This window comes from Mustela putorius, unplaced genomic scaffold, assembly GCF_011764305.1.
Source record: "Mustela putorius furo isolate JIRA1106 unplaced genomic scaffold, ASM1176430v1.1 tig00000788_pilon_pilon_pilon, whole genome shotgun sequence".
Taxonomy (NCBI): domain Eukaryota; kingdom Metazoa; phylum Chordata; class Mammalia; order Carnivora; family Mustelidae; genus Mustela; species Mustela putorius.
Genome location: NW_025421481.1, coordinates 7,912,315 through 7,935,905, shown reverse-complemented (window position 1 = coordinate 7,935,905; position 23,591 = coordinate 7,912,315). Strand labels below are relative to the sequence as shown.

At 40.2% G+C, this 23,591-nt stretch overlaps 2 long non-coding RNA genes across 2 annotated transcripts in view; both read left to right on the top strand.

Moving 5' to 3' along the window:
- LOC101690711 overlaps positions 1 to 13,819 on the top strand; it is a 58,619-nt gene extending 44,800 nt beyond the window's left edge. The window contains exon 4 of the long non-coding RNA XR_006608040.1: positions 12,498 to 13,819. This is a non-coding gene — a long non-coding RNA (uncharacterized LOC101690711). The remainder of the gene's footprint in view (positions 1 to 12,497) is intronic.
- Positions 13,820 to 17,748: 3,929 nt separating this feature from the next.
- On the top strand, positions 17,749 to 23,055 carry LOC123393289. The gene is made up of 3 exons (XR_006608039.1): positions 17,749 to 20,959; positions 21,299 to 21,461; positions 21,562 to 23,055. It is a non-coding gene; the product is annotated as an uncharacterized LOC123393289 (long non-coding RNA).
- Positions 23,056 to 23,591: the final 536 nt, after the last annotated feature.

Genomic DNA, 23,591 nt, shown 5'->3' with positions numbered 1-23,591 from the left:
TTAATTGATGCAGCTGTGGATGGTATCTGTTTACCTAAATTACCATGTGCAAACAGCAATATGTCTGGAAGTGAATATGCTAAACTGAAAATACTAATTAGCTAAGACAGATTGTTATTCAAGTCACATCGTGGAGCTTTCTAATGAAAGCCTAGATGTGTCAGGGTTTTATGATATTCAGACAGAAATGTCTATATTACATATGATTTCTAAATTTAATTCATAAGAACAGATGGGATGTCAGCCAGGGTTCTTCTTTTTTATTCCCGTATTAATGTGAATATTTTACTCAACCGGCGATATATTCATGTGTTTTTTTTCTAAGAAACTCATCGTGTGCTTTGACAGTGTGCCAGCCCTGCACATCCAGACTCATCTATTTCTTGACCAATATATTCCCAAATTACATCCACCCACTGTCCCAAAGATGAAGATAAATAGAAGACCTTGCAAATTTAATCACATCAACTGGTTAATTTAATGAAATCCAGTAGTAGAAAGGTTAGTTAAACAGACAGCTTCCAGTGAGCAGTATTTTAGGGGTGTTTTCTTTTTGCATCCCAAATAAATAATAGTAATAATAATATTTTGATCATAGGGTGCTTAGGAATCCCTGAGCACTTTGCAGTACTGGAAGGTAAGTTCTCAGTGCCTTCACGTTGTCTCTCATCTTCGATCATTTAAAAATGGGTTGCAAAGTCATGCTTATTTTGAAATGCCCAGATTTTAAGTATTACAGCTCTTACTATGTCTTTGATTCCCATTACCTGTGTCCTAAAGCATGACCTGCTTTGCTTAAAGTTTCTCTCCAAAGAAAGCATTAATCTTTTACCATCTGCTGTGGCACTCAGGGCTCATTAATGGCAAGGTGGCTTCGAGGTACCCAAAGATGATAGTACAAATCCTACACATCAAATCGTGAAGAATAATGGACCCGTCCTCCCTTTCCCAAGGGGCTGAATAACTGTGCTTAATACATAAGAAGTCTCTTCTTCCCAAAGGCTTGAAAATAAGGCCTCTTGACTCAAACTTAAGAGTTTAAGATCCCTTATTAGGTATTTTAAGATGCCATGAGCAAAATGGGGATAATTTTCATGATGCAAATTTGAACATAATTATAGTTTGGCATATTTAATTTAGGTTTAAGTGAGAATTATAATTACCAAAAATCAAATTATTTCCATTATGCTAATTTCTATTCCCAAAGTTTTGTGTCATTTGGGTTCTCGAAGATAGGTTTAGATCCAGCAAAATTACAATCAAATCTAGTACTGAAAATAAGGAATTTGTGGAAATGACTCTACTCTTGTTACATTTTGGCTATAGAAATGTTAAAGTACAGTGAACTGGCCCCAGATACCATGAAGTCCTCAAAATAGCCTAAATCAAAGTTGAGAAAGGGACATAAGTCCTGCTTGGACCATTGATCTTCCATTTTCTGTATTAACACCAGTTAGTTGTAACATAGCGTTGCCATTTGCTGTCTAATCAATGAAGCTCACCCCAGTATTTTTTTTTAAATAAAACTTATGTGTATTACAATTATGGTTATTTAATAGCATGCTTTAAAAAGTCACCTTTAAAATTGTCTTGCCTTTAATTATCATTTTGGCATTTGCCTTTTCAAAAATGCCTCATATAAAATTCCTTTATTCTGGAAATATTTCTTTTTGAGAACTTGGGATTATTTTGTTTCCCAGCAGCTAAAGGTAGTTTGCCACATGTTCTGTGGGTAGTCTCAGGGAGTTCATTGTTAAAGAACCAAAATATGGGTGTGTGGATGTGTGTGTGTATTCATACTTTCATAAAATCACCTAAATGAAGGGTTGAATGTAGACACTAACGTCCCCCAACCAGTTTGATTGTGAATGTGCTTACTGCCATGCTGCTACACTCAGTAAAGCAACTTCTGAATAAACCTAAGCCCTCTTTCAGAGCAGAGAGAAGAAGGAAAGTTCTCCCTGCCAAGCTCATCCATCTCTTCTATTATCAGTGATGTCTGGGGCACTCTTTGCTCATCATGAGATTCCCTATATATTTTAGTAAAAGTTTTTGTTTGTTTGTTTGTCTTGTCTCGTTGTGCAGATGTGAACTTACTTGGTGTCAGAATCTCTTCCATAATCTTTGTTGACTATGTGTTAGCATTTCTACACAGTAACCTTAAAATGGGAAACCAGGTCAGTGATGTGAAATGTAAAATGGAGTTACGGAGTGTTATCAGACATTGCAATGAATTGTCTTTAGGCAAATCACTTAACCTCAGTGTGCAAATTAGTTAATTTTAAGAATAAATATAGCTATCTTTCTGATTTATTAAGGATTTATCACTTGTGCCCAAGGTTCAATAGATCTGTAAATGAAGTGTATGAATCTTTTCTTTGAACTCTAATTGGCATGTGGGGGAAGCAGGTCAGACTGAGTTAAAGGCTGAGAGACTTAATCCTTTGAAGAAATTTTGATTTAGTTTTATTACTTCTAAGTATTGCTAATGTATTCTAAGATTAATTTGACTCTTTGAGTGCTTCGTGTATGCTGGTTTCTTTTCAAAGGGTTAGACTATAGACTCCCTGAAGGTTCTCTTTTGCTTCTTGTTAAACCTTCCCCTGTACCTTGCATAGCTGTAGGACATGAGAAGTGGTATGCACACAGTGGGAGCACCTGCTGGATGCCTGGAGTGAACTGTGGGTACCAGTGGGTCCAAGTCATGGCCATTCACCCCATTTATAGCTCAGTAACCTAAATTATAGGATATTGTGTATTTCCTGGCCCAGCTGTTGTAAACCCTCTGAAGATACGTTAAAAAAATTAAAAAAAAAAAAAAAGTTAAACCTCCTGGTTATTTTTAGAAAGTTGCATGTTTTTGATCAGTTCATGTTTGGTCAAAGGAACCCTAATATTTTACAAAGAACAGAATTCATTTGAATTTGCTCTCGGATAAGCATAGCATATGCTACACTTGAATTAATGCAAATTTCGGATGAATAAGATTTGACCTGGTAAGCAAAGCTTTGTAAATAGGAAGACCTGAAGATTTTGCCTCTGTCATTTGCCAGCAATGTGGCCTTGGGGGGCATTTCTTAATTCTTTTCGGGCCTTAGTTTACCCATATGCAACAGAGAGATAATAATACATATCTAGAGTGGTGTTACAATGAATAAACCACACAATGTATATAAACACATTAACTTAATGTGTATCATCAAGTTGGCACTTAATAAATAGTAGATATAATTATTTAATAAAACACGATAGCTCTGCATCAAAAACCAACAGAAATTATTAGAGAAATTTTCTTATTGTGGCATTCATTAACTCTTAAAGTCTTATGCAACAAAGTGATTCAAATTTCCCACCAGTATACATACAAACCCGTTTTGTCCTGGGTGTATATATGTGCATGTGTGTTTATATACATGCACATATCATTTACATAAGAATGAAATTAAACACCTGTCTTCTCAAGGCGTGTTATACACAAACATATATTCCTTCTGTTCATATAATGTCTTACAGCTATGTAACATTTCATGGCTCAGAAGCAATTCTGTACACATGATCGTATGTGATCTTCACAATAATGAGATAGGACAAGTGACATTACATTTTTCTTTATAAATGATATAGGCAGAGATGTTAAAGAACTTTCCCAGAATCACCTGCTACAGTGAGGGACAGGGAAGCAATGAAGGTTCAGAATACACTCAGAGACTTTTTCTGGACTGTTCAGGAAAAAGAAGCTATTAATGCTGTTTCTCCATGCAACAGTAGCAGAGTAACATCCTATGTAAATATTACCGTATTTAAATATAGGGCTGAGGATGCGTATATTGTGAAATCCAGGACATTATCCATGTTTTGACAGGTGGAGTGGAATTTGTTTCTCCTCGGTAAACATGTGTTAAGATATTCTGACTCATTGCCTTGTTCACAATAGTTAAAGATTACTATTTCCATCCTTACTACTAGGACTTTTGTAGAAATGAGGTGAGCTATATTTTGAAAAGTGGGACCAGGAATTTAGGTCTCTTTCAGGCCTGGCCAAGAGCCCAGAGGTGGAAACATGGGTACATGTGTAGGGATTTCTTATGAAATTAGCACCCGGAGCCAGATTTTAGAAAAATCTGTTCTTCCTTCATATAAGGAGCTGGTAACAGGAAATGGAAAAATGACCCCAAGGAAATCATCTCATTCATATGTTACTTGTTATGTTGGGTTAAACTATTTCACTGATTCCACGAATATTTCACAATACCTTGTGTTTGTGAGGTATCCCAAAATATACTGTAGGAACGTAGAGAGGATAAGACACGATGTCTCAAGGACTTCAAATAACTATCTTGTCATTATGTACCTACTATTGCATGTATTATGTACTTCCTATTGCAATAGGATATAGTTCAAGTGGCAGATTCTTCCTCCTTTAATTCTAAGATCTTAAGTAATACATGCATTTGTTCATGTATTCATTCAACAAACATTTATTCCTCCCTGCATGGGTGGTGGAATACAATGTGGTCTCTGAAATCAGATGGCCTGGGTGTAGATCATTGGTTCTCTACCAGTTAGTGGGGGGGGCAAACTATTTGACTCTTCACTTGCTTGTCTTTAAAATTAAGTTGATCATAATAAGATAGTTATGGGGGTTAACAGTATCTGTAAGGCATTTCTCACTGTGTGGGGCACACGCAAGTGCTGTCATTTCACCAAGGGTGTGTTCCTTCATTCAAGGGATGTAAAAATAGTTGGAGTGGACAGACACGCACACCAAAAGCAACTCGAGAATTCTACGTGGCATTTAAGGAGGTACAGTCTAACGTGGTCCAGACTCCACCAGTGCTGACAGAAAGTAGAAATAGGAAAGGTCTTTTCGAGAGAGGGGAAACGGTACCAGAAATATTTTCTGAGCAGTGTGGTGTCTGAATTCTAACCATGCCTTTGTCGGTATGTGCGGCCTGATGAGCATCTCCCTGGAGACCACTGTTAATTTAGGAGCCTTCAACATCTGTGCAGTTTAAATAGGACCAGAGCCCAAACCTAAAAACACAAAGAACACAATTTCTTATTAAGTGTGGTTGAAGAGGACAACATCCTTCCCTGGGCTTTGATTCATGAACTACGTGGACCCAATGGAGGCTGGGTTGTTGCCTTTTTGGGATAGCAGGCATGGTAGAGTGTTGGTGTATTTGGACTTTTTCAGGGTTCTTATGTCCAGAAATTCCAAACTAGATTTTTGTCATTAGCTCGTCAGGCTTGTCTTAAGCCCACTTAATGAGGTCTGGCCGTGGAATGTCTTTTATGTTCGATGGCCTTTGTGCTGAGTCTCAGCTACTCTCAACTGTGGCAGAGAAGTTAATGAAGATACCACAGTGCTCGCTTGTCTGCTGCTTTTGAAAACACACCTCGTATGTGTTTGGGTATTTAAATTCTGTTTTCTAGCTTTTAGGGTTTATATCCTCGTGGTGCATTCAAGTGCTATGGAAATAAGACCAGATGGATGTGACAACCAGCCATTCGGGAAATTACATACACATTACATTTCAGAAAACCAGTGTACATATGTCTATCTGGATGCGTTCATATGCTGGATTATTTTTGTTGCAGCCAAATGGTTGAGATTTCAGTGAAGCAGTTACCTAGAATGTCAGCCTGAGAATTCCTCTCTGAGGAAAAGCAGGGCCTGTGGTGAGCTGTGTGTCAAACACAGTGAACGTGGGGGCAGAGTAAAGGTCACCCCACATTTCTCTACCTTCCTTCAGTTTTCTCTGTAGCACAGACTATGTAGTTTTACAAACGATGTAGTTTTCTTTCTTTCTTTCTTTTTTTTTTTTTTTAAGATTTTATTTATTTATTTGACAGAGAGAGAGATCACAAGTAGGCAGAGAGGCACCAGAGAGAGGGTGGAAGCAGGGTCCCTACTGAGCAGCGAGCGTGATGTGGGGCTTGATCCCAGGACCCTGATATCATGACCTGAGCCAAAGGTAGAGGCTTAACGCACTGAGACACCCAGGCATCCCTGTAGCTTTCTACATAGTATAGTACAGACATTATATTATTAATTTTTTTTTATTGTCTACCATCCCCCCGAATGGAAATTATATAAGGAGAAGGAGTTTTTCTGCCTTAATACTGTAGTGCTTGGCACATAGTAAGCACTCTATATATGATAATGAATAAATTGGCTATCGCTGAGATAGTGAAATGGTATTTAATCTCCCCTTGTGCTAAAAGCCTACATGACATGAAGGTTATCTTTTGTCTCTGAAATGATGAACAGATCATTGTGAATAATGGGGCTGATGGTCACGGTCATGTCTATCACTCACACAGTGTTTGCTCTGCTCCGGGTACTAGTCTGAGCACTCACAAAGACCTTTGGTGTGGAGGCTGTTACTCTCTCTATTTTCTGGAAGGGAGTCTGAGCACAGAGACTCTCATGTGACAGAGCCAAGATTCAAGCCCACCAGGCTGTTTTTCTATATCTTATGTGTGATCAAAGGCTACTTTCCGGGTTTGAAAGTAAGTCTTCCAGGAATCTATTTATCCTTTCAATTAGCAAAAAATCTACAACCACAGTTATTTCCGTGTTATTCTTAAATATGCTGCTCAGTGCAACCCAGTGGTGCAAGGACTAGGATGCCCATTTTACTCTATGAGTAGAAATCTGGAAAGGCAGTCACATCTCCGACTTCGTATTATTCTCTCCATCGAATTTGCCCATCTACTTGCTCTTCTGTGGAAAGGAAAAATGATGATAAATGCTGTAAATAAATACTCTGAGTTTTTGTGCTTGTTAAAATACTGTGTTAACAAGCCCCAAAACATATTTTCAAGCTAAATGGAAAGATTGGTATTGTGGATTCTACCTTGGCTTACTCAATGTTTACTCAAGTTTTATTCTCACTGATGCACATGGCAACAGAATATTCAAATTTAGCTCTGAAATTGAAATATATTATAGAACTTTCAGCAACAAATATGTCTGCACAATTAAGGTTGGTTAAATTAATGTTGAAGATTAGTTTCTGTACCTCAGCCCAGACCTCCCAGGGTGGTATAGGCTTTGTCCCCGGTGAGTGCCAGAAGTCAAAGTGGACAGTATATAGAATGCAGTGTATTTATTGGTCACTGCATATAGAATACAGTGACCAATAAATGTTCAGGAGAATGGCATAGTTTTCAGGGATAATTTGTATAGTGGGGGAGCAGTGTTCTATTGCAAGAGGGACCATATCCTCACAAGAATTGGGAATTTTGTTCATGACCTGTACATTTTCCTGAAACCTCTCCTGTTGTCCACCCATATAGCCATATTATCTTACCACTTCATTTTTCTGATACCCCTTCCATTCAGTCCAGGTGCCCAAATCTGTCCTCCTACCTCCCTTCTCTTGAATTTATCAGTTCCATGAAATCCCATTCAAAAAATGACGTAGCCTTATTGGGGCTTACCTAACTCTATCCATTTTTTTTTATATAATATGCACTTATATGTTATACATTCTTGGTATTACCTAATAGGGCAGAATATATCAGTTCCTGCCCTACTACCTGAACAAGATGATTCACACAAAATGTTTAACCATAAGAAGCATATGGTAACAAACCCCAATAAATGGCATCTATTATTAGGCATCAATTCCTTATAAAGATATTCAAATACATTGAAAGAAACTTGGAGAATTTAATTTTACACAAGAACTTTTGGATGAGCTCATGATCTTTCCCATTCTGGGTCAGATAAACAAAATCATATGTTTCTATTAAATTACATTCTCAGACTTAATCATCATACTGAATCTAGTATGGTTCCTCATATCTTCTTTTTCATATATTATAAAATCGGCTGGTCCTCATGTAACAATTATCATCATCATGATGATTACCATATCTCAACAAAACACAATATTTACTGCACACTTTCCAATTTGTAGGGCACTTCCCCTTATGTTTTCTTCTCACAGCGCTCTGTGGTTGACATGGCAAGTACAGGGGAGACAAATCATATTGCTAGTGTGGGACAGATCTAAGAGTCAGACTCCAATTCTCAGATTGCACATCATAGTGAATAAATGGGAGATCTATTCAATCATTAGTACCACAAAGAATATTTAATTACACCTGCAGGCATGTCCCACCTTCAGAGAACAGATTTTAGAAAAAATATTTTTGAACTAATCAGTGATTGAGACTGACCTTAAGGAATGAAACATTCTCTCCTGTATCTCTCCAGATGGTAGCTGTGGAAAGGGTTCTCAGACACTGGCTTCCAGTTGCCCCCAAGCTCTTCTAGCAGACAGAAAAGCAAGCAGGTAATCAGGGTATGGAGCTAAGAATATTTGCTATTTTATTAGAACTCAAATATGACAAGGCCAGAAATATAGAAGATTGTGGCATTTTTAAAAAAGACTTATTTTTTTAAAAGCACTTAACAGCTTATAACAAAATTGAGAGGGAAGCGCAGAGATATCCCATATACCCCCCTGCCCTACTCATGCATAGCCTCCCTCACTATCAGCATCACTAGAATGGCACATGGTTTTTACCAAGGATGAACATACATTGACACACCATAATCACCCAAAGTCCATACTTAACTTAGGCTTCACTCTTGGTGAGGTACATTTTGTGGGTTTGGACAAACATATAATTACATATATCCATCTCTCTAATGGTTGCATTGCACCGTAAATCCTCTAGGCTCTATGCTCTGCCTAGTCACCTCTTCCCCTCCTCACACCACCTTTGGCAAACACCGACTTCATTTCTGTATCTGTAGTTTGCCTTTTCAATAGCATCATACGGTTGGAATCTAACAGTATACACTCTTTCAGATTGGCTTCTTTCAATTAATAATCTGCATTGGAGGTCCCGCCTTGTCTTTTCATGGCTTAGTAACTCATTTCTTTTTAGCACTGAATAATATTCCATTATCTGGATATACCACATTTATTTAGCCATTTACCTACTTACAGTCATCTTGGTTGCTCAGGTCATGGAATTTGATGAGGAAAAAATTCTAGGGATGAATGGGTCTTTTCATTAATATGTCTAATACTGTGGTGTTACCATGATGCCACATAAATATGTCTAACAGTTTTATGAAGAAGGGATAAATGAGGCATGGATTTTTGTAAATTATTTGTGTTGTCAGATGGGAGGAGAAATGGGAATACGCCAGTTTCTTATGAAACACTGGTTCAACCGGTGACAAAACATCCCAGTTAACAGGAAGGATTGTCTGTGGGTGCAGTGTGAGTGCTTAGTCACTGCTGGGCAAGAGAAAGTAGGAAATGGAAGAGGATGCTTTAAGTAGAGCTGAAGGAGATAATACCTCAGTCATTATTATCAGCTAATCATTGTTGCTTTTCCATCATGTACCCCAAATCTTCATCCTTGAAGGGCTTATATCCAAGGTAGATGAATAGTACTGTTTCTGCTGACTTATATTCCTAGTCATGGAGAATATTTGAAGAGTATGCTTGTGTGTTGGCAGGAGATTTAATCTTCCCACCTATGTTTTCAGTCAAGGAAATGTTAGCGTCAAAGTACATTTTGTGATTTTGACTATTTTGTTGTGGTGGAAGTGAAGAAAAAATATTTTGACCATGTATGAAACAAATGAAAAGTCTACCACCTGAAAAAAATAAACAATGGAAGTTGACTTGGAAGGTTTGCTTTCATGTTATCAAGCTTTAACAGAACTCTAGCTCTGAAAGCAGAAACTTCGGGAAGAACGATTTGAAAATGTATCAATAAAACAGAAAAAGATTTTAGAGTTTTCAGGAAGACTGGCCTGCCCATTTCCCACTACTCACCTGGAATGGTTTTAAACTTTGAAAACAACATAGAACAAACACATTTGCACATCATTAGCATTAAAACAAGCTCCCCACCCCCACCCACCATAAGAAGTCAAAATATCCTTCAGAAACAAATTGGTTGAGTCTCAAATCCTTTTCAAATTGCAGAAGAGAACATGTTTTACCTTACCAGAGTGTGACTGGCAGACCATTGAGAATACCTTCTGTATACATATGTATTTATTTGATTTGTGAAACAGGCCCTTTTCGTTCATAGCCAGAGGAACCATTCTCAGAGAGCATGCAGGCAATCAAAAAATATTTTCAAATCCCGAAAGCCAAAGAAAACTAGCTTTTCATTTATTTACCGGGGGTGGGTCTTTGTAAACATTTTCTTTTTTATTTTATTTATTTATTTATTTTAAAGATTTTTTTTTTTTTTAATCTGACAGAGATCACAAGTAGGCAGAGAGGCAGACAGAGAGAGGAGGAAGCAGGCTCCCTGCAGAGCAGAGAGCCCAATGTGGGGCTCGATCCCAGAACCCTGGGATCATGACCTGAGCCAAAGGCAGAGGCTTAACCCACTGAGCCTCCCAGGTGCCCCAACATTTTCTTTTTTAAACTGGCCCTCGAGGGCAGTAAGCTGGATCTCCATTAGACCGGAGTGGAGAAAAAGGATAAGGATTAAAGGACATTCAGCAGGAATGTCCTGCAAATAATGTCTGCCTGAAGATGTATGGTCAGTCAGGTAAGTCTAAGCAGGTGAAAGTAAACAGAGGATAGTCTGTGTTCATGCAAAGTATCCAAAATGTTCTGAGCAAAATGCTTCTCACAAACTTAACTAGGTAGCATATAAAATTTGTCAAAACAAAACCAAAAAAAGACAAAAAAAAAAAATGAGGTGGTTTTGCCATCCCAATCTCAATACTGTATGTCAGCAGTATGCTAAGTATTGATGAAGGAATATAAACATTCAAGAAATCAATGGGTATTTTTTGCTGGACTTGTAACTGTTGACATAGAAGCCGGTATTAGATAACAAAAAGGGTAAGTTCCAGATCTGTCCTCCACAGAAAGAGAATGAAGTGACTTAAACTAAGTTAGAGTTTCAAATCTCTACAGAATTCCATATTTTGTAAAAATCTCTACAGAATTCCATATTTTGTAAATGAAGCTTTCCTTCCCATTTTATATGCCAAGAGACCAACACACACAACATTTGTTAAGTAATTAGCATCACTCAAAAGTTCAAAGTTGAAAACAAATTGAGAAAATCAAAGGATATTATTGACAAAGAACCTGTTCGTAGCATTCTAAGTGCTGTACAGACAGCCATTAAAATAACTAAATATTGAAAGAACTGAAATCATGTAGATGGTCCAGATATGGGGACACTGACTATTTTTGATGGTCAAGGGGCTTCTTCAGGGAATTCACCCATATCAGATACTTTTAAAATATCCCGTGGACCCAGTTGGATCCCGTGGACCCAGAACAAAATATCATTATTTCAAGACATTAATAAATGTCTTTAGCCTATACGCTCATCTACATACATGCTAATTGGGAGTGGGAAAGTAGGCTTACCAAATCCCAAAATTCAAAAATGTATGGAGTTTTCACTAAAGCCATTGAGGAAGGAATGGGCCTACCGTCACTGAACCCCTACTGTATTCCAGGTCATCATTATATAACCTCTACTTGTCACAGTTCTCTGGAAATGAGACAACACAACTGCTCTTTTGTAGAAAGAGAAATATGAAGTTAATTGTGGGGGTTTTCTTTACATTTAAAAAAAAATTTTATTTACGTATGAGAGAGAGTGTGTGTAGGGGGAGGAGTAGAAGGAGAAGGGTAAGCAAACTCTGTGCTGAGCATGGCCCAATGCCAGGCTCAGTATCAGGACCCCAAAATCATGACCTTGAGCCAAAACCAAAAGTCAGACGCTTAACCAACTAAGCCACCCAGTTGCCCCTGAAGCTAATTGTGGTTGATGAATTTTTTCAAGGTTACCCAGATCAGATTTTTGAGTGAGGGTCACATTTTCAAAGACCGTATTCTTCTTTTCACAGCACGTATGCAAGCTCACTATCTTGAGAGGCTATACTAACTCAAAATGGAAAAATGATCAGTGATGTTTATGGTTCACAGTTAGCAAGCGCTAAGTCCTGTCCCCTTTCCTCTGAAGCTCCTCAGTGCTCTTGATAATTGAATTGCCAAGCCTAGCATTTCTTATGCCATCTAGAGAAGGATAGAAGGTTAGCTAAAGGAGAGGGGGAAGAAAAGAGAGAAAAAACATTGGATCTGTCTACTCGGTGTTTCTTCTCTTAGAAGTGGTGTAGGAAGACCCTTGTTTTCCTACCTTTTTTTTTTTTCTGTGTAAAACATAAAAGGGGTAGCAGGGAGTAAGAGTAAAGAGAGAAAATTGATGTGACAATGATGAAGAAAACGAGAATGTAGGAAATGTGGTTTGGGGTTTTTTCTCCATTTCCCTGGCCACCCCACCCTTCACTGAATGAGAATATTCGGTTTCAGGCTTTCAGGCTGAGGTTGTCATGTGAGAAGTGTATACTAATTTCATATTTTCTTATAACTTTCTTTTGAGAATAAGCATTTTGGTTTTCAGCTGTTTATTATTTCAAAGGCATCTATATGCTAATATATCTTATGCTAATTATTTTCATGTTTTCCCCTTAGGTTATGCTTCATCTCACCCACCGGGGAGGATCATCTCTCATGAAAACTTTCAAATTTGATTTTGAAAATTATTCAGAAAAATTGAAGCCATGCTATCTCCCAATGTAGGAAGGAAGACACTCTGGAGATTCCTATAATTCAAAGAAAACAGACCTGGATAACATTCGGGTTCTCATGCTACCAGAATCCTCTTGAGAAGGACAGCCAGGTACACAAAGCACTTAACATTGTGACATTGAAGTGTTGGAAGAATAATCAAAATAAAAGTCTAATAATGGGTTTTTAAAAATTGCTAAATTGTTATGTTTGATCCAGAGCTGAGAAAGGAAAGGCTGTTTTCATTCTCTTGGAGTCTGAGGTGTAACTGTTTCTACTGCTAAAAATACCATATTTTAAATGTATGTCATCATTTCTTAGCATCATTGCTAGAACGTTAATTCTAATGGTATGAACGCCTAAAGCTGAGTTTCTGCTCCCAGGAAGAATCCGGTAAAAGAGGAATTTCATTCAATAAGCTAGCCTGACGTTTTCTTCCAGCTTTTTCTTTACAGAGATTTTTGTTGTTGTTGTTGTACTTTGAGAGTAGGTTACAATTTAAAAATCAACCAACCAACCATAAGACATTAGCCAATTAACCTGTCTTAAAAACATTTTTTCGGGCATCTTCTTTGGAAGATAACCAAGGGTTAAAAACTGACTTCTCGCCATGAGGTACTAAAACTTAGATCACTTCGGAGGGTCTTTTACATTCCTCCCTTGGTTAAGAACTAGACACCTTTTGTCCCCGAGCACTGTAGGGGTGCAAAGAGAAGAAGGCCCACACTTCTCTGTATTGTTGTCTGCCCGCTCTGCACTTACGGAAAGCAAAGCATCAGAAGCACTGGGGGGCTCGGCCTCCAGACTCCAGTTATTTTATGTGCCAGCCTCCTCTTCACCCGCTCCTCTCTCCACTTCTCTGTAGCTGCACCTAATTTCAGTTCTAGTTTCTAAATGCTTTCACTTGGAGGACCTCAACAATGACTTCATTCTGTCAGAAGTGCCGCCCAGCTGCCGCTGTTTCTCCTCTTGGCTCCTGTTAGTGCCTCTCGAGCTCCAAGACAGCTTTGTCAGGAGGAGAGTCTCCTTTCAGGGTGGGAAGAAAGGTCTCCTCTGAAAGGGAGCCTGACAAGTATACGAGGCTCCCCTCCAGACAGGAGGGGCTCTGTGGGCACCTACTACTATACAGACAGGTGTAGACAGGTGCCTGGACAGCATGTGCTAGGACGGCCACCCAGCATTTCAACACGTACAGTCATCACCTCTCCACACACAGGTAGAATCGGGGCTGGGGATACGTTTGGTGAATTGGTTAGAATAACTGATCTCCAATTAAAGGCACGCCAACAGTTTGTTGGAAGCTGGTACATACATTCCGTTGCGATAAAAGACTTGGAGTAGTTTATGTGCTAAGCCTTTGTAACCCATCATTCTTTTCTTCTCAGTCTACTTATCTGCCCGTGACTACACAAAATGGCTACTCCTCTTCATCTACCCTTTTTAAAATGTGTTCAAAGAAGGATTCATTGAATGAACACATTCAACCTTAATGCAGCCCCAGCTAAGAAGAAACTTTCTCTTCTTGCTCTTCTTGGAACACAATTCAAAGACAGTTCAAATAGAAAAGCAATTTGTGTACCATTAGGCTCCAAAATGTATTAAGGGTGGGTGAACCATGCCAACTGATGAAGGAGGCTGCCATGAGTGTGTTCTTCCTTTCAGGTACTAAACTCCATAAGGACAGGAAAGACATCTATCAACAACTGTTAGCCAGTAGCTCTAGAAGGTGGCTGCATTGTGTGGACTGTCAGCCAGTAGCTCTAGAAGGTGGCTGCATTGTGTGGACTGTCAGCCAGTGTTTGGTGGGCGTGACTCAGTCCATATTAGCAATGAAATTTGGTTCAACACAGCTCCAGAGATGCTGTGATCTGTGAGGAGCGGGACTCCTGGGTCCAGCCATGCTCAGGGGACATGATGCAAAGCACACAGCTTTGAATAATCGGGACTACAATCAGAGAAGCCTGGAGATGAGTCCCACGGGAATACCTTCTAGTTTTCTGACCCAGATGACTTTCCTATCTCCTTGAGCCTCATTCTCCTCGTAGTTAATATGGGAAGAAAAAAAAAAAACCTCACTTATTTTATTTAAGTTAGCTGAGACGATGAAATGAGACAATAAATTTGCATGGTGCCCATACCTAGTAAATGCTCAACTAACAGTCACTGCTTCCGTTATCATTATTTTTGTTAGTGATACTACTTTAAGGATTGTTATTATGGTCATGATTAATGATATTAATGGTTGGGAGAAATGCTCAAAATTTTCCCTCTGGGAGAACTCAGATAGTGGAAACCAAAAGAAGCATGCATGAGATACTTTTTCTGCTAGTAACACAGGGCCCAGGAAATGAAGATGTGGAAAAACTCGAGTTTTAACTGTGATTCCCTGGAAGCCTCTGAACTATCACAGTGTCCATAAACACGTTCTGTGGTTAAATCTATGATGTCACACAAGGTGAAAAAAAATTGAAGTCCACCAAATTTTACTGCTTATATCTAACCAATACCAGATAGATTCAGGTAAAATAGAAAAAAAAAAATGTTCTCTTGGAAGAGAGACATTTAATCCTCCCTGCCGAGAATTCAGATGTCTGACTCATGAGCTGGGTTTTCCCCTTGTCTTTGGGGTACCTGAGATTATGAAAAGCCATTTCGTGATTGGCTTTGTGTGTTGCTGGTAGTGGTGGTATGTTGATTATGGTGTACAGCTTGAAACTCCTGTATTTCGCAAGGCGTGCCATGGATCAGAACAAAGGCTTTCTATAAGAAAAGCCATCTTGCTGGTTGAAAAGCCCTCGTGAGCTGCCAGGTCATCTTCATGGAGGCAGAACATCGTAAGAAAGCATGCAGTTGGGTCTATAGGCCATTAAAAAGTTTCAGCCTCACTGCCAAACAAGAGAAAAGTAAATAGTCTTGTGTTTGCCCCTGAAACACATGGTCCTTGCAGACAGAAAAGTCAGATGTTAATTAAACCTTCGCAGGGCTAGAAGAGATCATGCCATTATGTATTGAAAACTGAGTTTTGACTTCGGCCTGCCCCCCCAAAAAGACCTGTGAATGTATTTGCTAACAAAGGTTCTTACTGCGTACAAGCTGCTTTTAAAGTCAAATGACATATCTTTTTTTCTTTGTATTTGGAATGGTTCTAATATATCTTGAGTATATAGTTACATATTTCATTTACTTCTTACTGTTTCCTGTGGATTTCCCTCTTTCATGAAGCCAGCCCTCAAAGAAAATGCCGACAATAAATTAACATCCACACCCTGGTGTATTTTATGGTGTTTCATTTTAATCATTCATACTTGGATTAAAGTGCAGCATCCTTTACCTTTCAATGCTTAGCATATAGTAGAGGCTAAATAAACAGCAAGGAAGAGAGATCATTTTACTAAAATTAGAGCAATACCTTCCTAGATTTTCTTTGCATTCTGTCATTCTTCTGTGAAGTTGGTGTGATTTCTCCTCAAATAGGCGAGATTTGGGATTGTTCACAGTCACAAGTGAGAGAGCAAAATAAGAGAGATTTTCATTTATAAGATTGCCTTTCTCTTATCTAGTGGTCTTGCTTCCCAGACTGTCTGTCTGTCTCTGGAAAGCAAAGTCAATAAAAATGATTAGAGCTGGCATCTCACAAACGTACACCCTTAAACCATGAAGCAGTAATGCTGTGCAGGAAATATTTTTCTGACCTTTTCAAATTGCATCCAACTGTCTCGGGAATTTCTCAGTGACTAGAGGTAATAAGGTTCAATCCGTTTTACTGGCTGGCTTCAAATTTAGTTCCTCCGAATCTCCAACTTATCTGTTCTTTGCATCTTGGCTCTGGCATCCATTCAGCACAGAAATCCATGCATCTAATCTTCCCCCCAACCAGGCCCCCCCACTCAGGTTTTGCTGAAGGATCACACCGCAGAATTTACAACTTTGACAACTCTGCACTTATAGCCCCTTGAAAAACAAAATATTGGCATGGGAAGTGTAGTGGGCATGTTTTCTTTTCAGAAGCCCTTGTTGAATTTAATTAGCTTGTAGGTTTCATCTCTGTCTTACATCTCAGTTTTTACCTGTGTGATTTATGCCTCAGTAATCTTCATTATGTAAAACTTTTTCAACTTAACTGTATCACAGGCACTTTGTAGAATATTAAAGAGGCAAATATATCTGAATTTCTTTTGTGTTAAATTGGTTTTTGATTTTTTTTATTCTGTGAGTCCAAATGCAGTGGACACATTCTCCTCCAACACCACCCCTCCCCCCACCCCCGTAAGGATGGGAGTCATCCAAGTGTGACTTGCTAAAAGGCAGCTGGGCGGCCCTATTCTTCATCGTGTTCCCTGAAGGAGAACAGAAAACAAGCTGGGGACACATTTCTTGACCTCATGAAAGTGTTGGATGTCAGGAAGCCTTGACAAGGAGTTAAAAAGCTTGTCTTCCTTTTCTTATTGAGAGCATCTCTGTGCTGAATGCGATTCTGGGGTGATATCAGTGTTTTCCTCATTTGTAGGACACACCAGATTCAACGCATACTGTGTTCTGTTGCTCCCATCCATCACCTTCGCACTGCCTTGTGCAGCGATGATTAGAATCTTGGCTGGAAGTTCCTGTGGTCAGTGGAGCTTGGAGCATCTTTCTGGAGCCTCTCTGTTCGTGGGCAAATAGCCATCAGCAGGAAGAAATCTTTTTGAAGTTGCCCTTCTAAGAGTCTGTGTTTGCTTGCATAGTAATTGTCAAGTTTGATCATTGTAAGATATTTGGCTTTATAGAAATGAGATCATTTCAAACAACTCTTCAGAAAATAGGTTTAGAGGGAAGAGGAGGAAGAGCGGGCATTTTTCTCACTCGCAGCAATGTACTATTTTCTTAAAAGGAAGTGAGTATACCTCTGCAAAAGTTCATCTTCATAAGAGCCTTTTTATTTTTTCATTTAAAAAAAAATAATGGAGTTGGTGAAAGTTAAAAAGAATCGTGTGAAGTATGCTTAAGAGTATAAATGTCTTTGGGGTGCTCGAGTGGCTCAGTTGGTTAAGTGCCTGACTTTTGATCTCAGCTCTGGTCCTGATCTCAGAGTCGTGAGTTCAAACCCCGTGTTGGGATCCACGCTGGGTGTGGAGCCTACTTAAAAATAAAAAAAAAGAAAAAGAAAAAAGAAAAGTAAAAAAAGATATGAGTGTTTTCTGAAGTTGCTATTTTTATTTTAGGAAATTCAGCCCATCTTGATAGTAGATGTTGACCTTGAGAGGGACAATTGTCCTAATGTCCCTTTACAACCCAAGAGTGGTTAGCTGCTATTTTGTTTAGTAAACTTGAGATATTTGGCAGTTTTGCAAAATCAGATTTATCTACTCTTGGCAATTCAGGATCAGTGTTTTTATCCCCAGCTGGGGCAGAATGAAGACTTCCAGGTGATGTCCTGGAGCAGGTCTGTTCCTATTCTTGACAGGGGGTACTCATGAGAGCTGTTCATGCAGGTGTGTATATGCCTGTGCATGTCACACAACCATGGGTGGGGCTCAACCAGGGGTGGGGTGTGCAAGGTGTGCTCACTAACTTGAATTTGGGGCTGGGGGACAACAACTCCAAAACCAAATGGATTCTAAGTTCTCCCTGGGGACCTCCTGTCTTAGTGCATGGCTGACTTGGCTATACCCATGAACCCTCTCAGAATAGGGAGTGGCTTGGTCTGTAGGTTTGGATTTTTGCACATTGAGCACCTCCTCTTTCCCATTTCTCAGATCTTTTCTACCCAGCAGGATCTGGAGGTAAAACAAAATCAGTGTCCACTACTCTTCCACTGCAAGAGTAAAGTGATTTGAATTTGGTGGAAGAAAGGAAAGAGGCGAAGCAAGGGTCCACCTGTCATGGGTTGTTTTGTTTTGCTGGGTATTCGAAGAGTTTGGGGCAGGATTGGAGAACGAGTGAGGAATTCCCAGGTGGAGAGGCACAAGGGGAATGAAAAGGCTGATTAGCAGTGCCATGAGTAGGAATGGCTGTTCCTGGTTGGGTAAGTGCTATTTCCTGGGTGCGTCTTAGACAACCCAAAACCAAACGCTTCATCGTCCGAGGCGCCCAGTAAGACGGGCCCAGCTTTTCTCAATTCACCAGTTTACTGGGGCACAAAGTGATGCTTAAAATGGTTGAAACTGAGTCTACGTCGAAGGGTCAGGGGCATTGTGCAAAGAGAATCGTTTTTATGTGAAAAGGAAGGAAATAACTCACTTGTAACCAGTGGGCTTTGGAATGTTTTCCTCTTCCTCTTTCCAACTCCTCAGTCACCTCCTCCTTTCTCACTTGGCTTCTCCTCCTTTTTCTTCTCCAAGAGAGAATCAAGGGAGACCGCATTGTTAAAGCATCGTCCCACGGTGTCTCCTGCAACAGGCAGACCTTCTTCTCTCCTTACCCACAGAGTCGCTTTCGGTGGAGCTACTTACTTAATGATTTTGAAAGTTTAATAAGGGCCAAGAGTTCTGCCTCTCATGGCTTATATTATCTTCACACAAGGTAATTTTGATTACCCTGAAACAATCATACAGATGGCAGAGGATGGTGATTATATGCTGTCCTGACAAGTTCACATTCAGCCCGGCCGAATCTGTCTTTCATCTGAGCTAATGATTTACCAGGGAGAAAGAATGGATTGAGGGGAGCAGAGGCACAAAGATATTTTTTGTGAGTAAGCCAGCAAAACCGATTTCTGCGAATATTATGTTTCTAAATCAGGACTGAACTCCTTTCATGAAGGTCGCTTCTTCTATTTGCCTCACGTATCAATATTACAAAAATAAACATCCCCAATTGCCGAAGCCGGTGTGGTATTGCGGCCTTGGCTCAATAGAGATGTCGATGCCCGAGGATTCAATTTCACTCTTACAGCGATAACTAATATACTCTAATTTGTTTCTCAGTGAAGGGGCTTGGTTATTTATTCCAGGTAAACTGGGCTGCTTCTATTGCCACAGCCTCAAGGAGTCACAGAGACTGAGACTGGCATCCTGTTGGGGCTCCTTTGTTCCCAGGCATATCAGAAGACAGAAAACAGACTCAAATCTTCAGCAGGGCAGTAGACTCTCAAAGATCCCTCACCACCGCTCGCTGCAAATATATCTCTTCCCACAGTGGGAGCTCTGAAAATTTGGACTGCATCTCACTTGTAATAAGTACCCCCTTTAAAAATTTCAAACAGAACTACACAGGAGAGGCCACGTTGTGGCTTTAGATGGAAAGATGATTTCAAGTCACCTCTCCCTCCTCCCTCCCTCTTTGTCTCTCTGTCTCTCTGAGGTCTCTTGAATATGCATGGGATCGCAGCACAGAATTCTTCCGTGAAAGCCTTTATGTGTGCACAGGTCCCCTTCGATTCCCATTATCATCCTTACTGGAAATAAACTCAAAATAATCTAAACAAGGAGAACTTGTCCCAAAACTATCTGCCACACACGGTTCATCTCCAACACTTTGCTTTCCATCACCGCTGAAGGAAGGGAGCTGATGCCATCGGCTTTAAATCTACAGATTTAGTTGTGGGCACCTGCCTGTGCTTCTGTGATATACTGGCAATCTCCACTTTCTGACCAGGTTGCAGCAGTATTTATCTTTTTTTAATTGGAACCCCACGGATACCCCATGGGATTTCTTCCCATTGGCTAGGTGATGTATCCATATAGACATAGAGCATAGCCACCATGGTCTATGGTAATATTAAAGTCAGAAATATCAACATAGGGATCAAAATTAAGCCAACACCTAGGCTAGTGTAGTTTCCAGACTGCCTTTAATATTACTAGGAACGCGCCCATTTTTCTCAGTGTTTATCCTTGGAGTTAAAGCAAAGTCCGCAGAAATTCAAATTAAATACGTTTTATCACAGTGTTTCCTCTCAATTTAATTCTTCACTGCATTGCTTCCAGAAGTGAGGGATTCCTGATAAAATTACCAACTATCACACGTAATGAACAAGTAAACAAGGAACACAGGAGTTTGGGCACTGTATGTGCAACTGTTACCCTCTTATTACATCTTCCTTTCTAAGTGAATGAGTATAATAAGATCGGCTTTATGCAAATGCCTGGAAAGCTTAATTTTATTAAAATCACATTAATTAAAATGAAATGAACATGTAAATCCCTTTTATCTTAACTTTCAGTGTCAAAACAGGATTCATCACCTTGGACATCAGAGGGCCCCTTCATTGTCTTGTGGTTACAGCCTTTGCCTGTCCCTCGTGCTATTTTTATTTTTGACACTGGAGTTCATGGAGACTTAATCATCAGCCCTCTAATTTTCCAGAAAAAAAGGAAATATGTTGATTATTGAACTGGCTGCAGAAAAGAGAAGAGGAGGATGAAGAAGGAGATCAATCTGACATTGTAGGTTAATAGTAGGGAACAAAACACATTCATAATTAGAAGAGAAAAGGACTTTCCTTGTTCATTCCGGTTTATAATAAAAAGCCCCTCGCCAAAGTGTCTTAGAAAATAATGCATTCAGACTGAGTCGAATTACCGCCTAGCAGATTCTATTTATCTGTAGCTTAAAAAGCAGCTGCGTTTTTGTAAAAAGCAATGAATGTGGCAGTCCTACTTAAAGGTAGAAGAAAAAGAACACCCCTTGTTTTGTAATAAGGGGATTTTCAATTTAAAAGAGAGAGCGAGCCTGTTGTGTGAAGTACGGTTATTACATCCACTGTATTCTATCTCACCCACCAGGAGGCTAATAATGAAGGGCTGGGGAAGGAGGCCAGTGCTATGAGGGTTATCTCCCAGCCTCAGATGCTGGATAAGTCGAAGGAGGCAGAATCGCTTTTGGATGACATTCAGAAAGGCCGGAGTGATTATTTGGAAGAGAAAAGCCTGCCTATTCTTTTCCAAGGTAAACAGTTCATTTCATCTATTGGCTGCATGTTTCCGTATAAAAATATGTTTATATGAAGATATCTATAAGGTTTGCCTTTAAAAAAAAATCATTTTAGGTGTGTGACTATTCCCCCGGCCTGCCCGTCCACTGATGAATTATTAGCGACCTGCCTTAGACAAAGGATGCGCTCCAGCCCCGCCACACCTAAAGCCACGCTTTGAAGGATCTGCCAAGCTCACTTTTAATCAGGAGAAAGAAATTACCCACATGGAGTCCGCAGAAAATGAGAAAGTAGAGCTCGTGCTGCGAATAATTCCAGCAAGTGCCAAGGGGCTAGTTGAGGAATGGCTTCATGAAGTGAATATCTTTAGCTTGTACTTAGGGTTTGGTTAGCGTATAATCATTTTCTCTTTTAGGAGCGTTGACGATCCTAAGTGTCTTTCCTCACTAAAGAGTGCTCAGAGCATTCGTCAGGACGTTGACAGATTTAATTCTGGCCTCATCTTTGTTGTTATTTACTGTGACTCGATTTACATTTGCAAATGTGCAAAAATCAATTTAGGCGGCAAGGCTCCCCGGTGCCGCTGGCTGTTAATCGCTGTGCGTGTCTGTGTGTCTTGCTGTTGAGTGCCAGTCCAGTACTTCTGTCTGTGTCTGTGTGTGTGTGTGTGTGTGTGTGCCCTTGTTCTTGTCATCTCTCTGTTGTGCACGTAGGCTGGGGGGTTTGGCCAGCCAGTGCGTTCTCAGAGGTTCTCCCAGGCTTTCCTTTGATTTTTGGACCAGGAAAAAAAGAATGTGTCACATCATGATTAATGGTCAATCTGAATTTTCAATTCATATGAAGGGAAAAGGGGAGAGGATAGGAGCCCAGTGATGAGACCAACCTTTTCCCTTTGGGAAAAGCGTGATTCAAATTAAACATCACTTTCACTGTGAAATTAGTTTGAAGGCTTCTTCCCCCACCCCCACTCCGGCCCCCCACTGGGCCTGGTTTAACTCCTTAGTGCCTGTTCCTTCGAGCGAACCCTTCCATCCCTGCTCTGTGCCCAAGTCTGCTCCCAGGAGGCCATAGCTCCTCTTCTTTTGTCTTATTTTTCTAAAGACCAGGTCCAAGAAACCAAGAAAAAAATTTTTGCCTGTTTCACTGTTTTAAAAGCGTCATGACTCACAAGATACGATTTCCCCCAGAACATGTTATTTCTTTGTGTCCCAAACGAATGTTTCCAAGAAATCAAAATAAACAAACATAAATAAATAAGTAAATATGTAAATAATGTTCTTCTTTTAAGAGAAGGAAGGGAGGAGGAAGAAGAGGGAAAGCAGGGGATCCTTTCCAAAGAGCTTTTGAGGGCCCTCTGCTTTATGCCGGTTTCTGCCAGCCCAGGGAGCCACAGTGGAAGAGCAGCAAACAAAAACCCCAAGTTTTCTCTCAATTCTCTAGTTTCCCACATAACCGAGTCACAGGATCACCATGTCAGCCGGCAGCAACTTTGGCTTCAAGCAAGGACATGCCAGGACACTCCGAAACTACCCTTCAGTACATACTGGTCCAAGGACTCAGGCCCAGACTCATAGAAGGAACCCGCTGTCCGTGGAAACGCTAGGCAGCTTGCCCATCTGGGCACATTCTCGATGCCACAGTTCGGCATCCTCAGGATGTGATGTTCTTTCTGCAGGTTGCTGGGTTGCAGGGAAAGGGAAAGTGTAGAAAAGGCTAAGTTGAGGCTGGTTCATTTAGTATCTTTTCTAAAGGAAGAAGTTAGGGGCTTTTGAATTCCTTCCCTATAGGAAGAGAGGTGTGGGGGGGGGGAGGGGAGCCTCCTGGGATGGGCCTGTGGTGGGGGAGGGGAGGCAGCTGGAGTGGGCTGTGGCAGGGAGGGGAGGCAGCTGGGTGGGTGAGCTAAGGGGGGGAGGCAGCTGGGGGCAGAGGTAGAGGTGGAGTGGGGGAGGTGGAAGGTGGAGGCAGATGAACAGCTGTGTTTATTTTAATACATATCATTTAACCCTCACCTAAAAACAAATTGGAGAGGTTTGGGAGTGCATTAATCTGGACCCAATTAGCATGTCTTTCTCCTTCAAAAGTGCAACCTGAGATTAATGAATATAAAGTAGAGTTTCAGATGCAGTGCTTGAATCATTTGCATG